The sequence below is a fragment of the Microcaecilia unicolor genome, chromosome 3 (assembly GCF_901765095.1).
Source record: "Microcaecilia unicolor chromosome 3, aMicUni1.1, whole genome shotgun sequence".
NCBI lineage: Eukaryota > Metazoa > Chordata > Amphibia > Gymnophiona > Siphonopidae > Microcaecilia > Microcaecilia unicolor.
Window position 1 is genome coordinate 414,256,874 of NC_044033.1, and position 18,976 is coordinate 414,275,849.

Consider the following 18,976-nt stretch of genomic DNA (forward strand, 5'->3'; position numbering starts at 1 on the left):
TAGACAAGGCTGTCCCCTCTCTCCGTACTTATTTAGCATAGCTCTTGAACCACTCCTGATTGCAATTAGGTCTCACACTCGCATTAAGGGTATTGTATACAAGGATTTGGAAATTAAATGTTTGGCCTACGCTGATGATGTCTTGCTATATCTGTCTAGTCCCCATCAATCAATATCTAACCTCATTGACTTAATTACTCTCTTTTCCCAATTCTCAGGTTATAAAATCAATCAACAAAAGACTGAATTATTACCCTTTAATAAATTCGCACTCCCTGACATTGCTAAATCTTTCAATTTGGTCTGGGCAATGCCAAAGATTAAGTATCTCGGACTGGATCTATATACTTCACTGGTTGATACTATCCAGTTTAATGCTGACCTGATTCTTAAATCCCTCAAATTGTTGTTACATACCTGGCACCCCTTACATTTATCTTGGTGGGGTCGTCTTGAAATAATTAAAATGATAGTTTCTCCTAAAATCAATTACACTTTAAGTATGCTCCCAATTATTTTTCCTCTCGTTATTTATTCTCAGATAGACAAATTATTGACCTCCTTTTTATGGTCGAACAAACATCCCAGAATTGCTCTCAAAAAACTTAAAAGTACTAAAGACTCAGGAGGTGTCCTGTTTCCTGATTGTCACACTTATCATAAATCTTTTATTTCTCATCAAGGATGTAATTGTTTTTTTCAAAAATATGACTATAAACCTATATGGTTGCTTTTTGAAGAAGCTATGGTATACCCACTTTGTTTGTCTTTTTTGCTCTCATCTACCTCATTTCCATCTCATAAAATAGATGATATCATAATCTCCACGATTAAATGCATGACAGAATTAGATAAGTTACAAACTATTCCTTTTACCTTGTCTTTTCATAATCACTATGGTATAACCCCGATATATTTGTAAATAAGGTTCCTTTCTTTTGGAAGGAATGGATAGATAAAGGTATTTTGACTCTCAGATATTGTAAAGATATACTGCCTTTCTGAGGTTTTTGCAACTACATTCAAAGCGGTTTACATATATTCAGGTACTTATTTTGTACCAGGGGCAATGGAGGGTTAAGTGACTTGCCCAGAGTTACAGGGAGTTGCAGTGGGAATCGAACTCGGTTCCCCAAGATCAAAGTCCACTGCACTAACCACTAGGCTACTCAGAAATTATGGAACAATTTATTTGCCATACTCTATGTACTTTAAATGGTTACAATTATCTCACAGTGCTACTGCAATGTCTACTCTCAACTCTCTGACGCATCAATTACCCTCATTTTTTTCCAATGCACAAACACTGATTCTAAATGGTCACACGACATCTCGTATCTATCAACTTTTTATCAAAAGTGCATATAATTTCAATCTAGTTCTTTAAAACATTTGGCAAATGGATAATGAATATGCTCTAGATGATGAAGCATGGACTCATTTTTGGACAAAAGTAGTGAAACCTCTCTCCTCCGCTTCTATGTTGCAATCAATGTTCTTTCTATATCATAAAACCAACTGGACACCCCGTAAACTTGCTGCGGCGGGGCTTTGATCTTCTGATAAATGCTGGCACTGTTCCCAGCACGTTGGTACATTGCTACATATGCTTTTTGAATGTGACCTACGTCTCTAAATTTTGGAAAGTAATATGGTGTATCATTCAACAGATCTTGTCAATTGATTGTGACCTTTCATCCTCCATAGTAATTTTCAAGTCTTCTAATCAACTGAATTTATCAGCTCCACAGGCAAAATTATTGGACGTTTTGCTTACTATTGCTCAGAAGCATATACTACAAAACTGGAAATACGCACAATTATTAAATGTCCATTTTTGGTGGAATTCGGTTCTACAACATCAAAAATTTGAATATGCAATGGTGGAAAAATTTCGGAGAACTTTCTCTAAGAAAAATGTTTGGACTCCTCTGGAACTCTATCTTCAATCTCTTCAGACTACACTATAGCCCAATCATTATCTGGTTATATCAAGTTTCTTTTTTTTAATATATATGCCTCTTATGAAGTTAAGAGCATTCTGGCATGCTGACACTGTATTTTCTCCCTTCTCCTTTCTTGTTTAGATTTTCCTCGTTTCTTGGTTTATTGTATGTTTTGGGAAAAAATTCAATAAAATATATTGAATAGACAAAAGCTCTTGTTACAAGGAAAAGAAATTATCTTGTAAGAAACTCTTTGTACCTTCCTTCTATCTTCCTCACGTTAGAGTTACTGGATGTAATAGGTATATAGGCAAATGCATCTGCAAAATTCCTTCAAAAAGGCAGTAAATAAATAATAATAATAATTAGACACACTGAAGAGACAAAGAACTGATTAATTACATTTGTGTTTCCTGTCACCCTCTAGATGAAACCAATAACACAGACTTGCATCCATTTAACATCAGCAGACAAGCTGTGAGAATGAAGGATACAGGAAAGTGAGTCTTCATGCAAATCATTGGGAGTAATAAGCTCTAGCCAGCTGGAATCTTCTCAGGCATTCTGTGTGCCAATTTCTCCAAATCTGGTTTAATGTATTTTTAGAAACAGAAGCATATCTATTTTACTTGGAATGACTAAAAAAAAGAAAATAATCTACAATAATCTCATATCTTCTATCAGATTTGTTGTTTATTGTGAAAGATGATGAAACAATGTGTTTTAGCTGTGCCATGTGAGAATACGTAAGTTTCTAAATGTATTTTTTGCTTCATATACCACCCAACATATATCTGAGCATAAATAATGTGCTCTCTTTAAAAAGCTCTGCTTACCACCCTTAGGGGTCCTTTTACCAAGCTGCGGTAAAAAGGGCCCTGCAGTAGCCATTTTCCCCATGTGCCAGCACCCTTTTTACCACAGCAGGTAAAAAGCCCCTAAAAATAAAATGGCCATGCGGTAAGATTAATTTTACGCGTGGCCATGCAGCGCCACCCACTGAGGTGGCGGTAAAGGCTCTAGCAGTAACTGGGCAGCGCATGCCACTGCCCGATTACCTCTGGGTTAGTGCTGTGGTAAAAATAATAAAAATATTTTCTGGTATTCTGGAAATGGCACATACTGGAGGCAGAATTACCGCCGGTGGCCGCGTTGGGCTGGTGGTAGTTTCGGGTTGCTACATGGCAACCCTTTCGTAAAAGGGCCCCTTAGAGAAACATGACACACTGCAGGAATCATATATTTGTGCTCACCGATTGAGAAAAGAGTTGGTGACCACTGGCTAGCATCGCAATATCATCACCCCATTTACTTAAGCTGGCCCTCTCAATTCAGTATTACTTCCCATGGATCTTCAGTAATAACCATGAAAGAAAAACCATGAATGTGTATGAAGTTTGGAATGAACATAAAACAGCATTTCGAGGTGAATAAATGAGTGAATGAATGAATAAACAGATTCTTGTTTATCACTGATGGGTTCCATATGTGTTGCTGGCAGGGTAACAATGACCAGTAATTATGGATTTGTAATTTGATTTGACCTTTACTAGGCGACATGCTGAATGATGTTTCCTCTTTTGTGTTTTTGAGAATGATCGTGGCACAGTTATCCAGAAGAAGGTGGTGTGTGTGTGTGAAACAGGAAGCAAAGTCAAAGTCTGAGTCACTCCCCTCCCTCTTAAGACACCAGGAAAGGTTGTTTGTAGACTTCTTGGTGCCTCGGTAGTTGCAGATGAACCCCAAGAGGTACGAGTAGCCAAGAGAACAGCTATTTTTCTTTGCATGTCTCATTTTCCAGCATGATGGATTCTGACTATGCAGATGCAAGTTGGCTTTCACAAACTGTCTGTGTCCATCTGGCATGGTGTAGCTGATGCCTTGTAGCTTTTTATGTAATTGCTTCACATTTCAGCATGGTTATACCTCATTCCCACTGCTCATGCCTCTCTCCTTTGTACCTGAGGACATTTACTGGTGGTTAAAGAAATGCTCATGCTGTCAGCGCCTGAAGTGAGTTTAGTTTCTGCTATTGCTATAGCTTATGCTAGACACAAGCTGGGAAGAAAAGAATCAAAACAAAATCTTAAATCTAAATTCTTAAATCTTGATGTAATACACAGTGTATGAATGAGATAAAAGGGAAGACCCTCAGAAATGTAAAACTAATCCATGCAGCAGTACAGAACTTCTGAAACTGCTATAGAGGGTGGACAAATTTTTCATTCACTAAGTCTCCAAATCCCCACACCCAGCAACACAGCATAACCAATGATCGTAGTGGACAATATATAATCTTCATCCCTTCCATCCTCATGGTGCCTGATACACACCTACCTCATTTCGACCATAATATAACCTGTATTTGTTATCAACCAACTGGCAAATGCCTTTACGGTACTGTGTAAGGCACATTGAGCCTGCAAATAGGTGGGAAAATGTGGGGTACAAATATAATACAAAAAACAGAAGAAACCAGTCTTCGCAAAAAACACCAAAAAAGCAAAACAGCGAAGATGACTAACAAAAACAAAAATAATCCAAAATTAAAAACAAAAAAAGATCAAATTTGTATTTAAAAATACAAATACATAAAAGAATTAAAAAATGAAAAAGACACTTGTTATATAAAAAAATTAAAACACTTTATTAACTAAAGGATAGCAGGGAGAAAGGGACTCGACACAGCTGTGTTTTGGCCGTGCAGGCCTGCGTCAGGAGTCTTCTCACCGTGTGTTGATTTTTAATTCTATCCAATTATAAAGAAAATATGTGTGTCTCTTTTTAAAATTGTAGCGTTAAATGATCCTTGTAACAAAGTGAGGCAAAAAGCATCAGAGCAACGTCTCGTCTCTGTGAAATCAAACATAGCTAGTATTTCCCAAAATAAGTGATTAATTTGTGTTATATCAGCAAGAGTGTTATACTTATTATTATGAATGTTGAATGTTTCACAGTGTGTTTATAGTAAGAAAGGATATTATTAGTAAGATAGTACTAGTACCAGCAAGATATTTCTAGGTAGATTTTACTGTTAGTAAAGTGTTATGTAATAGTTTATAATGTATGAGCTTTTGTTATACCTTTGGTAGAGCCACTTGGTGATTATGGTATATTGGGAGACCCAGTGAATGAAAAATTTGTTCACCCTCTATAGCAGTTTCAGAAGTTATAGACTGCTGCATGGGTGAGTTATATATTCACACACTGAATTACATCAAGATTTAAGAATTTAGATGTAGTTTTGATTCTTTTCTCCCCAGCTTGTGTTTAGCATTTATATTGTATACCGGTAGATATTGGGATGGTGTGGCATTGCTATAGCTTAGCCTTCATTTTGTTGTGCTGTCTTTCTTTTCTCATCTCCGGATTCTATCTTTTCCAGTTTGTGTATATTTGTTTGTGGAGTTGTTTCCAGCTCTGTATTCATCACTTTTTCTTCATATTCCTTGGGCAGACTGTACCAGCTGCTTTTCTGAAAGCGTTGACTCTTTAAAATTAGGTGTTTCGTTGGAGGATTAATCCATGCTTGCTCTGGAGTATACCCTGGTGAAGAAGAGATAACCATTTTATTTATTGAGGTCCTGATGCTCAAATCTTACCATGCTTATAACGTTTGATTTAGACTGGTTGTAGCCAGTCTAGCGCACATATTATTCAGTGTCTAATTCACAAAGGGGTTCTGTGTTGCTTTTACTGTTCACGGTAGCAGCTACCGATAATCCTATGCAAATATATTACAACAAGCCCATTAATATTAAAATGAGCATTCCATGCGATGCACAGAAAGGAGCAGCTACCTTTAATGTTCAAAATGTTCTGGCAGGTCTGGAGCTGTTTTTGCATGAGGGCAACTTCTCGGTGGAGCAGTCTGCATGCATTTTTAAAAAGTATTTGTATTTGCATTTATTATATATGTGAGTTGTGCACATAACAGTAATGTGGAAAAGCTGTCATGGAACATCTGTTGATAGAATCTGCATGTGTGTGAAATGTGCTATGTGTGTATACAATGGGCTGAATTATGTATATGTACCCGGATTCTATATAGCGTGCCTAGCATTCCACGTCGAAATCCAAGTGGATTCTATAACAGCTCTCGTACATTAATTGGCTTAACAAGCCAATCAGCATTGTTAACAGCACTTAACAAGCAATAATGAGCACTTGAGTAACAATAATTAGAATTTTGCACACAAATCGCTAAGCATATTCTATAATGCAGAGCGCCTTTATTCTAATGCACGAAGGCAAAAAGGGGCATAGTTATGGGTGGGGAAATGGGCATTTCATGGTCTTCCAAAACTTACGCTCGTAGTTATAGAATATGGCACCTAAATCTATGTACTGGGAATTACGCTGTTTTTGTTGGTGTAAATGGATGCATGCAGTTTTAGGTGCTAGGATGCCAACTAAGCATATTCTATATACCATGCCTACACCTAGGCGCCACTTCTAGAATATGCTTAGGCGAAAATGTTTTCCATGCAGATTGTTTGGACACCAAATGTATAGAATCCCCCCACTGTGTCTAAAATGTAGACGTTTCAGAATAGCACATATAGCGCTATTCTATAAACAGCGTCTACAGTAAGGCACGGTTTATAAAATAGTGCATAGGCTGGGGGAATGTGCCTACATTTAGGTGTGGCCATTTATGACACTAAAAAACCAGGGTAAATGCCCACATCTAAATGTATGTGTGTTCCCTCGAATTCTATAACAAAGTGTGTAAATTTGATTGATGCCCCTGACATACCTTCACTCCCATGGCCATGACACTTTTCAGCTATGCGCGTTGGAATTTATGCACACCTCTTTTTAGAAAGCAAGCATAAATTCCAATTATTGCCAATTAGTGATGATAGTTGGTTGTTATCACTAGTTGGCTCGTTGAGTAGTGCGTATAAATTGGCCGTACCTACAATTTAATGCACACTACTAGCTGCGCCTTATATAGAATGCAGCCTTATATGTATGAGTGTGTGTGTCCCGCACATAAATGTGCCATGTGCGTGTATTATATGTGTGTGTGTTCCGCACGTAACAGTAGTGTGAAAAAGTTGACATGAAACATATGTTAATAGAACCTGCATGTGTGTGTGAAATGTGCAATGTGCATGCACTATATGTGTGAGTGTGTGTGTGTCCTGCACGTAACAGCATTGTTACAGTCATGGAAATCTATGATGCGGTTGTCACCTTTTTCCCCTGGGCATATATATAGCATCGATGCTTACCGAGAGACTGTTTTATACATGTGCTAGGTGCTTTGCCGACTGAGCCACTTGCAGAATTTCCATGCATCTCATTTGCATCCGATTTCCTTTGAGTACTAATCACGGTTTCAAAATCATAAGTTCAACTGCGGATATAGATGCACATGGTATTTAATGGTGACTTTTGAGCATCAAGCCCCGAGTTTCTCAATTACAAATAACATTAAGAATGCATTTGAAAATAATCAGTATACATCACCAGCAAATTCATATTCCTAAAACAAGCTTTTACTCAGGAATAAAAGAAAGATAATTAGATAACAACTATCATAGACCACTAAAGGTAGAAGATCCCAAAAGAAATTAGTTAAGGGAAATAAGGAAGAGTTCTTCCGGAAAATTAGTACAGATATACAAAGCCTGGTCTCAAAGAGATTACAATTGTACCATATTCTCAAATAACTAATTAGAGTCATCTTTAAGTACCAAAGCATTTGGTCTGGCCTGCTGCTCCAGAAAATCTTGCAGCTGTCCTGGCTCATAAAAAATGAAATTTATTACCGACCAGTTTTATTTCACATTTACAAGGGAGACGTAGCATGAAGGTGGCCCCAAGGGAGACCACCCCCTGCTTTAACAAAAAAAAGTCTTTTATCTTAATTGCATAATTTTACATAAATCAGGAAACATAAGTACCTTATGACAAAGAAAAGAAATACATTTTTAGTGTCTAATTCCTCTCTATCCTTAGAGTGAAGGGAATGCGGAAGGTGAAATTGGTCACCATTTCTGACAGGGAGACCTGAAGGAACCCTACCATATCCAAACTATTTGTAAGGAGTTTGTCTTTTCTACAGTTTACCCTCCACTCACCACTACCAGAACCAGAAATCAGGCAATAAGCCCTGGTGCAGGTAGTTTATCTGCTTATAATTAGTCCTCTGGTGGATCACTGTGGCTCATCTTTGTGACTAGGTCAAGCAGTGAGGCAATGAAAAAGAAACAAATATAACCAGTCCAAAATGTCAATATGCTTTTAATACTCAATTCATCAACCAGGATTCATGGCATAGATAAAAGGACGTGACACAATATACATGTACAATATATATAAATGAACACACATGCAAAGTATTGTAAGAAAGGCTACTTATTAAGAGGCATACCTAGGATGTGTCACAAACAGAATATGATGATGAATGATTTATTTCCATTTAACTTGATGAACCGCAGAGAGCCTGAACATAGGCTTTAAAGCGGTTTACAAATAATTAATAGTTATCAAAAGAGGTGAGGGCAGAAGAGCCAGGCTAACAGAGTGGAGAAGGGGCGGCAGGAGAGCGGGTGAGGGAAAAATGGGACTAGATGGTTACAAAAACATGGAGAAGCTAAGATGGGGCCGAGTAAGAAGTGATGAAGAGGAAAGTCTTCAAGGCCTACTTGAAGGTGGATTATGGACGTGGTGTGGGAGGTTGTTTCAGAGTCTAGGGCCTAGATAACTGAAGGCAATGTCATGGATGTTGTTGAGACGGAGGACAGAAGGTGAGGGTAGAGTAAGTAGGTTGTTATCAGCAGATATGAGGCATTGGAGGGAGGAGTAAGGAGTGAAGAGATAAAAAGGGGCAGTGGGAAGTCACAATTTATTTACTAGTAGGAGTATTTTGAATTTAATGCGAGCAGAAATTGGGAGCCAGTGTTTGGATTGCATAATGGGGGTGACATGGTCAAAACAATGGACATTATGGAGGAGCTTAACTGTAGTGGATTGAACTAACTGTAGTCGTTTGATGCTATAGAGGTGAAGACCAGCAAAAAGGGAATTGCAGTAGTTAAGATGTGATATGATGAAGTTGAGAAGGAGAGGGCGCAATAGAGAGGCAGGGAGAAGAGAACAAACACACTGGACATGATAGAGGGCAAAGAAGGCAGAGTGGAGAACTGAATCTATGTGAGGCTTAAATGTCAGAGAGGATCATGAACAGCCAATCTTGACTGTTACATGCAACAAGAATATCCATCTAAAAAAGAGATAAAAAATATTTGGACATACTGCTCATAAACTGGTTGATGGAATAGGGGAAAAATAATAGCAATGTAAAAAACTCTCTGAAATTAAAAGAGGGGAGGAAAGAAGAATGAAAATTGGGGGAGAAAAGGGGCAGAAAAGAACAATGCTGGCCTTCTGCAGGACCTGGAGGTAGTGCTGCCTTCAGGGCACGCCATTTCCAATATAACAGGAATTATTTTTTTACCACGTGGTTTTACTTGGTGGTACTCAGTGCTGCCTGGTTACCGCCAGGTTAGTGTGGGAACCCTTACCACCTCCAAACTAGGTGGCAGTAAGGGCTCCCCTCAGAAATGGTCGCTCGGAAGTGTGCACTTACCACACAGCCATTTCCTTTTTTTGGCTCTTTACCCGCGGCGGTAAAGGGGTTTCTGTGTGCACAAAATCCATGTGCCAATGCTACAAGGGGCCCTGAATGTATGAAAACAGAGGGTCCCAAAAAACAACAGGGCAGACCATCCGCAAACTCCAAGATGGAAGAAAAAAGAGCAGATCAGTGATAGATGTATGCACACTTTATTAGTCAATCCGCATATAAAACAATGCCCTACAGGCTGCGTTTTGCCCAGCAGTATTGTAGTGCATACATGGAAGACTTGGAAGTCGACCATAAGATACATATATGTAAAATCTGTGCTGGCTTTTAGACCTTGATGAAGTGGAAATTGGAATGAGTTTTCACCATTCTTATCATTGTGAGCCACATTTTTCTTTTATCCTTTTACCTTTTTTTTAGTAACAATTGTTGGAATATGTATGGCCACTTAATAAAGGCTTAATAGAGAGGATCACTGAGTAGCCCCTGATGCAGCCCTGCTGGGCGAAACACGGCCTGTGGGGCATTGTTTTATATGCGGATTGACTAATAAAGTGTGCATACATCTATCACTGATCTGCTCTTTTTTCTTCCATGTATGAAAACAAATACATTGGAATATTTGGGGAAGAAATAAAAATACTGAACCCACAAAAAATGTAATAATATAGTGATAGTACTGTGTGTGCATGATAATGATACTTATATATGGATGCGATTAATTATATTTTGCGCATCAAAAAGGATCAAATATAAATGCTTCAAAAATAGAATACAAGTGGAGTGCTTAGACCCCAAAATAAACTGTGTGGCTATATTGATTGGAAAGCGTGAAGTGTATTCAGATCGATAATGTACTATCCTGCTTATAATCGAACGAGAAAAACGTCCAAGTTCCGACCTAAATCGGGAGATGGACATTTATCTCACAAAAACGAATAACATGGTATAATCGAAAGCCGAACTTGGACGTTTTCAACTGCACTTCATCGCGGAAGCATACAAAGTTGACGGGGGCGTGTCGGAAGCGTGGTGAAGGCGGGACTGGGGCATGGTTATCACCCGAACAGAGATGGGCGCCTTTCGCCGATAATGGAAAAAAAGTATGCGTTTGTAGCTAGAATTTAGGGCACTTTTCCTGGACCCTGTTTTTTCACGAATAAGGCCCCAAAAAGTGCCCTAAATGACCAGATTACCACCAGAGGGAATCGGGGATGACCTCCCCTGACTCCCCCAGTGGTCACTAACCCCCTCCCACCACAAAAAATGATGTTTCACAACTTTTTATTTTCACCCTCAAATGTCATACTCACCTCCCTGGCAGCAGTATGCAGGTCCCTGGAGCAGTTGTTAGGGGGTGCAGTGGACTTCAGGCAGGTGGACCCAGGCCCATCCCCCCCCCTACCTGTTACAATTGTGCTGCTTAATGCTTAGTCGTCCAACCCCCCCCCCCAAACCCACTGTACCCACATGTAGGTGCCCCCCTTCACCCCTTAGGGCTATAGTAATGGTGTAGACTTGTGGGCAGTGGGTTTTGAGGGGGATTTGGGGGGCTCAACACACAAGGGAAGGGTGCTATGCACCTGGGAGCTCTTTTACCTTTTTTTTTTGTTTTTGTAAAAGTGCCCCCTAGGGTGCCCGGTTGGTGTCCTGGCATGTGAGGGGGACCAGTGCACTACGAATCCTGGCCCCTCCCACGAACAAATGCCTTGGATTTATTCGTTTTTGAGCTGGGCGCTTTCATTTTCCATTATCGCTGAAAAGCAAAAACGCCCAGCTCACAAATTGTCGAATAAAACATGGACGTCTATTTTTTTCGAAAATACGGTTCGGTCCGCCCCTTCACGGACCCGTTCTCGGAGATAAACGCCCATGGAGATAGACGTTTTCGTTCGATTATGCCCCTCTATGTGTGCATTTACATAAGGTGAAGAGGAACAAATCAAATTTGATTACCACAAAAAGTGGAATTCAATTAAACTGATGCAGCCCCCAAATTATGTGCATATATATGTGTTAAAAAAAAGATAAAAATGGGAGAACTGTGTGCAAATGAGAAATGAGATGCATATTGAAACCGTGGACAACAGAGACAGTTTGAGACCGTGGACAGCAAAGGCAGTTTTGTACATCAAACCAGTGCAACAAAAGGGGGAAACCAATAGAAAAAAAAAGGGTAAAAAAAGGCTAAAGTGTGCTGGGGACTGACTTGTTTGCAAAAAAATCATATTAAAAAAAGGTGAATGAAGGAAAATATGTTCTCACTGGGACTAGGGTGGAAACATGGAAGGGAGGAAACTGGGGAAGGGAAAGAAGGAAGAAACAAAAAAGGGGAGCAGGGAAGGGAGAAGGGGGAAGTGGAGGGGGAGGGAAAGAAGGGGGAAGTGGAAGAAAGAAAAGGAAGGGGGAGAAAAAAGAAAACAGAGGAGGGAAAGGGGGAGGAGAGCGTACGGGAAGGAGAAAAGGAAAAAAAAGAAAGAAAGTGGAAAGAAAGGGGGAAGGGGGAGTTGGGTGGGAAGGAGAAATGGCCTGGAAAATTAAAAGAGAAAGGAAAGGGGGACCTCAAGGAAAATGAAGAGGGAGGGATGAGGAGACATAGAGGTCTGTGTGGGAGCATAGGAACATTCAACTTGTAATACTGCTACACGGACCTCCATGCAAATCAGAGGGGTAGTCTAATGGTTAGATCAGTAGGTTAAGAATCAGGGGATCCAGGTTCAAATTCTAGTTCAGTTGTTTATGATTTTTTTTTTAATTGTGAGCCCTTCAGGAATAGAAAAATACCCACTGTACCTGAATGTATACCACTTCAGTAGCCTTCAGACTTGCAGATGTCTTTATATTCAGGTAAAGTAGGTATTTTTGTGAAGTGAGATTTAAGCCTGGGTCCCTTGGTTCCCATTCATAAGAACATAAGAATAGCCATACTGGGTGAGACCAATGGTCCATCTAGCCCAGTATCCTGCTTCCAACAGTGACCAATCCAGGTCACAAGTACCTGGCAGAAACCCAAATAGTAGCAACATTCCATGCAACCAATCCCAGGGCAAGCAGTAGCTTCTGCCATGTCTGTGTCAATAGCAGACTATCCAGCTTATAATCGAAAGAGAAAAACGCCTATATTTCGACCCAAATCGGGAGATGGGCATTTTTCTCGCAAAGGCGCCCAAATCGGTATAATCGAAAGCCGATTTTGGGCGTTTCCAACTGCACTCCGTCGCGGAAACGAATAAAGTTGATGGGGTGTGTCGGAGGCATGGTGGAGGCGGGACTGGGGCATGGTTATCAGCTGAGGAGAGATGGGCGTCTTTAGCTGATAATAAAAAAAAAAAGGCGTTTTTACCGCGATTTTGGGTCACTTTTTTTGGACCCTTTTTTTTCACGAACAAGTCCCAAAAAAGTGCCCCAACTGCCCAGATGACCACTGGAGGGAATTGAGGATGACCTCCCCTGACTCCCCCAGTGGTCACTAACCCCCTCCCACCAAAAAACCCCCCACTTTAAAACTTTTTTTCCAGCCTCTATGCCAGCCTCAAATGCCGTACCCACCTCCATGACAGCAGAATGTGTTTGATCCTGTCACAGCCTTTCCCTGGGTCAGATGTGGCTCTTGGGTGCACTACAGGGTCACATCAGCATTGCATTGTGGTGGGTGTAGGGTATTGGGCTCCGTGATTTCATTAGCTTGTGTTACAGTCTCAAGATGTTGGTAGTTGGTAGGCTCTTCTCCCATGGTGCTTTTCCCCCTGCCTACTGGGTCAGAGTGTGCCCTGTTGTGTTTCCGGTGGTCCATGAGGTAGTGGCCATTTTTGTAAGCCAGTTTTAGATCCCTTCCATGTGTTAGCCACGTTAGAGAATTTAGTTCTTACCTTGAATGTGGCTGAAAGAGGGCATTGTACAGCATTCTGCCAGCTCTGACCTGCTAATCTCACTACCAGGGAGACTTGTTGCTAGTGGTGGGGCACAACCTCTAATCTGCAGTTAACTGTGAGTAAGCATGCTTATTCCAATAAAGGACGTTTTCGGAGAGATTAGTCTTCAGGTGTAAACTGGTGTGCCAATGTTATACAGCAGTAACAAGTCCTAGAGGCCTGCGTGTATGCAGGTCCCTGGAGCACTTTTAGTGGGTACCGCAGTGCACTTCAGCCAGGTGGCCCCAGGCCCATCCCCCCCTACCTGTAACACTTGTGCTGGTAAATGGGAGGCCTCCAAAACCCACTGTACCCACATGTAGGTGCCCCCTTCACCCCTAAGAGCTATGGTAGTGTTGTACATTTGTGGGTAGTGGGTTTTGGGGGAGGGGGGTTGGGAGCTCAGCACCCGTGGTAAGGGAGCTATGCATTTAGGAGCTTTTTCTGAAGTCCACCGCACTGACCTAGGGTGCCCAGTTGGTGTCCTGGCATATCAGGGGGGGCGAGTGTACTACCAATCCTGGCCCCTCCCACGACCAAATGGCTCAGATTAGGACGTTTTTGAGCTGGGCGTTTTTAGTTTCCATTATCGCTAAAAAAAACAAACACCCAGCTCAAAAACGTCCATTTTTTTGAAAATACGGTTTGTCCCGCCCCTTCACGGACCCGTTCTCGGAGATAAACGCCCATGGAGATAGGCGTTTCCGTTCGATTATGCCCCTCCACGGACGTTTCCTCCAGGAACATGTCCAAACCTTTTTTTAAACTCATACACTAACTGCTGTTACCACATCCTCTGTCAATGAGTTCCAGAGCTTAACTATACTTTGAGTGAAAAAAATATTTCCTCCTATTTGTTTTAAAAGTATTTCCATGTAACTTAATTGAGTGTCCCCTAGTCTTTGTACTTTTTGAAAGAGTAAAAAATCAGTTCTCTTCTATTTGTTCTACATCACTGAGGATTTTGTAGACCTCAATCAAATCCCCCCTCAGCCATCTCTTTTCCAAGTTGAAGAGCCATAACCTCTTTAGCCTTTCCTCATATGAGAGGCATTCCATCCCCTATATCATTTTAGTCGCTCTTCTTTGAACCTTTTCTAATTCTGCTATATCTTTTTTGAGATATGGCTACCAGAATTGAATGCAATACCTCAAGGTGAGATCACACCATGGAGTGATACAGAAGCAATTGTTTTTACTTATCATCCCTTTCCTAATAATTCCTAGCATCCTGTTTGCTTTTATGGCTGCCACTGCATACTGGGCAAAAGATTTCAACATATTGTCTACAATGACACCTGGATCTTTTTCTTGTTTACTGATCCCCAAGGTGGACCATAGCATCAGGTAATTATGATTTGGATTATTCTTCCCAATGTACATTACTTTGCATTTGTCCACATTAAATTTTCCTCTGCCATTTGGATGCCCCTTTAAAATTCATTCTATGCCTTCTCATTCCAGAGATTAATTTCAGTTGAGAGAGACTCACCTCCTGTGCATTTATTCCATGGAGATATTTAAATGTTTCTATCATATCTTCTCTCTCCTGTAGAGGTAAAAGCCCCTGCCACAAGATAACCAGTGCTGAATGCAAGAACAGAGCAAAGACTGCTGCTCAGATATGTGCTGTGATTGAAAACTTGTCCAAGCATGCTTGCCTGAACATGACCTGTGACCCTGTTATCTGGCTGATGCAAGAGAATGGAATATGGACAATGTGAGAGGACCTAGGTTAGGTCAACCCTCAGACTCATTGGAACCTAAATTCAGGAAAAACCCTCCAGAAATATTGTTACAAGACATTCCTGTGATCACTATAGTAACAACGAAAGGTACTAGCCAATCACCTGTTACAATCTTATCAAATCTGAGAGAGAGCTGATAACAAAATAATATAAAAGGCATAAATTCAACTTATCTGGACTTATCCCCCTTCATCCATCGGCACCTGCAACTTTCATCTTATGTCAACTCATCTCATCTCATCTCATTGATCACTAGAACACTTTAGAGTGAGCACTGCCTATGAAGATAAACACCTGCTACTCCAGTCATTCTTGAGAGAGACAAACAACGGCTCAGGTTGTATTGGTGAAAATTTGTAATCACTAGCAGATAACCAACAGTAGGCAGTTTGCCAGCAGGGAGTCTGTGTTCATTTCAATATTTGATTAGTGTGAATTTTATTTCTTTTATTTTGTGATATTCTAAATGTTCGTATGTTACTTTTATATTCTAGCTATTTCTGACTTCATTCATTCTTTACATTTTATTCTTATAAATACTTCTTATTCTTCATGTGAATACATTCTTTGTTATTTCTATCAGTTATGTGTTCTTAGTAGTATAAACATATATTAGGTGTCAGAACTTGGTATAGCTAGAGTGTACAACATGCTTTAGTATTTGCATGTTTCTACCTACAGTGCCCTGTAGGGGTCAGTGTGAATTAATAGTCCATTCCTACACTCTCTCACCTTTCTTCCAAAGTATACATACTAAGATCTTTAAGTCTGTCCTTTTATGTTTTATCTCATACAAAACCTCTTCATAAATTTGCCAGCTTATACTTAATATAAAGTAAATACTGCAGCAGACTATGTTAACTGGTCTTATCATTGTCATCACTTTCATAGTTAAAGTCTTTTCATCACTTGTGCTTATTTATAGCATGTTTTAAAGTTTATTTTTTTTTTAAATTTTGTATTTTGTAGAGTGATCTGACACCTTGATATAGCTTTTTTGGCAAAACTTTGACCACAGATGGTGGGGATCCATAGATCAAAGAACATTTTGAAAGCTAAGGGCCTGTTTACTAAGGTGCACTAGTGCTTTTAGTGCACACTAAAAATTAGCACACGCTAAAAACACTAGTGTGCCTACAGTGTGGCTTAGCAAACAGGGCCCTAAGTTTCTTCTGTTTGTTTGCACATAGGGACTCTTTTACAAACCATGTAAACATCTACGCGCGCCCGTATGCCAAAATGGAGTTACCACCCGACTAACTAACCAAAAAAGGAAAAAACCTCACGAAACCGCAAGCAACAAAAAGAAAACAGCGAGGTAAACCAAGAAGGATAACAAAGAGTGAATGGGATTTTGGGCGCCCTCAACTGCAGTCCGTCGCGGGGACGACCAAAGTTCATGGGGGCATGTCGGAGGCATAGTGAAGGCGGGACTGGGGCGTGCTTAAGAGATGGGCATCCTCGGCCAATAATTGAAAACAGAAGGGCGTCACTGATGAGCATTTGGTTGACTTTACTTGGTCCATTTTTTTTCACGACCAAGCCTCAAAAAGGTGCCCAAACTGACCAGATGACCACCGGAGGGAATTGGGGATGACTTCCCCTTACTCCCCCTCCCACCCTAAAAAATTAAAAAAATGTTTTTTTTGCCAGCCTCTATGCCAGCTTCAAATGTCATACCCAGCTCCATGACAGCGGTATGCAGGTCCCTGGAGCAGTTTTAGTGGGTGCAGTGCACTTCAGGCAGGCGGACCCAGGCCCATCCCCCCTACCTGTTACACTTGTGCTGGTAAATGTGAGCCCTTCAAAACCCACCCAAAACCCACTGTACCCACATGTAGGTGCCCCCCTTCAGCCCTTAGGGCTCTGGTAGTGGTGTACAGTTGTGGGGAGTGGGTTTTGGGGGTGGGGTTGGGGGGCACAGCACTGAAGGTAAGGGAGCTATGCACCTGGGAGCAATTTCTGATGTCCACTGGTTATCAATAGAAATCAAACAAAATAAAACATGGAAAAGAAAATAAGATGATACCTTTTTTATTGGACATAACTTAATACATTTCTTGATTAGCTTTCGAAGGTTGCCCTTCTTCGTCAGATCGGAAATAAGCAAATGTGCTAGCTGACAGTGTATATAAGTGAAAACATTCAAGCATTACTATGACAGTCTGATAGGGTGGGAGGATGGGGGTGGGTAGGAGGTATGCATGGGGACATCAAAGCATATCATTGATATTCTAACAGGATGGGTGTGGATAGGTGAGGGGTGGGGTGATCAACAGAGAAATACAGCTTTATGGTTTATAATGGGCTAGGAACTCCAGATCCTTGTTAAGTCCTTTCTGTTGGGTGTTAAAATATTCAATCATTCTGACTTCAAAGGTCTTACGTTCTTGTATGGTTTTAAAGTTACCTTTCAGGATTCTCACTGTGAAGTCACTGGTACAGTGTCCTGGTCCTGTAAAATGCTGACCAACAGGGGTGGGAGCCCTACTGGCACCAGCATTGTTCATGTGATGTCTATGTAAATTTAATCTTGTCTTAAGCATCTGGCCTGTTTCTCCAATATAGCATCCTTCGTTACATTTTTTACACTGAATGATATATACCACATTGGAAGATGAGAATGTGAAAGATTCCTTTATGTTGAATATCTTTCCTTTGTGGATGACTGTGGGGTCCTGTGAAATGTTTTGGCATAGTTTGCAACTGGATAAATTACAGGGAAGTGTGCCCTTCTGTTCCTTTTCTGTGATGGAAGTTTACTTCTGATTAGCTTGTGTTTTAAGTTGGGTGGCTGTCGGAAGGCCAGTACTGGTGGGGATGGGAATATCTCTTTCAGTAATTCATCCTCCTGGAGTATAGGTTGTAGATCTCTTATGATTTTCCTCAGTTTTTCCAGCTCTGGATTGTATGTCACTACAAGGGGGATTCTGTCTGTGGCTTTTTTTCTCCTTGTACGGTAGCAGATTCTCCCTGGGTGTTTTGAGGGAGGAGGCAATATTCTTGGAGATTATTTTGGGGTTGTAGCCTTTCTGTTTGAAGGATGCAGTCAGGCTTTTAAGGTGTCTGTCTCTGTCCCCTGGGTCAGAGCAGATACGGTGGTATCTTGTGGCTTGGCTGTAAATGATGGATCTTTTTGTATGTGAAGGATGGAAGCTGGAGTTGTGGAGGTAGCTGCATCTGTCTGTGGGTTTCTTGTATATAGATGTTTGTATACAGCCATCACTGATTGAGACTGTGGTGTCCAAAAAATTGACTTTTTCTGGGGAGTAGTCAATTTTGAATCTGATTGTAGGATGGTATGTATTGAAGGAAGAATAAAATTGTTTCAGAGTTTCTTCACCCTCCGTCCAAATCATAAAAATGTCATTGATGTACCGGTAGTATTTTAGAGGTTTGGTCTGGTGTGTATTCAGAAATGTCTCTTCCAGCTCAGCCATAAAAAGGTTGGCATATTGGGGTGCTGTCCTGGTGCCCATCGCAGTGCCCATTAAAGCGGAAGTAGTTGTGAGTTAAAATGAATTTGATTAATTTTGTAATAGTTTCTGGTGCAAATTTTTTTAGGAGTCTTCCACATGCAGCTATGCCATCCACATGTGGAATGTTGCTGTATAGTGATTCTACATCCATCGTGACCAGAAGGGTGTTAGGTGGTGGTTGCTTGATATTTTTCAATTTATTCTGAAAGTCTGTGGTGTCTTGTATGAAGCTGTTAGTTTTGTATACGAGAGGTTTCAGAATTCCCTCTATGAATCCAGATATTTCTTCCGT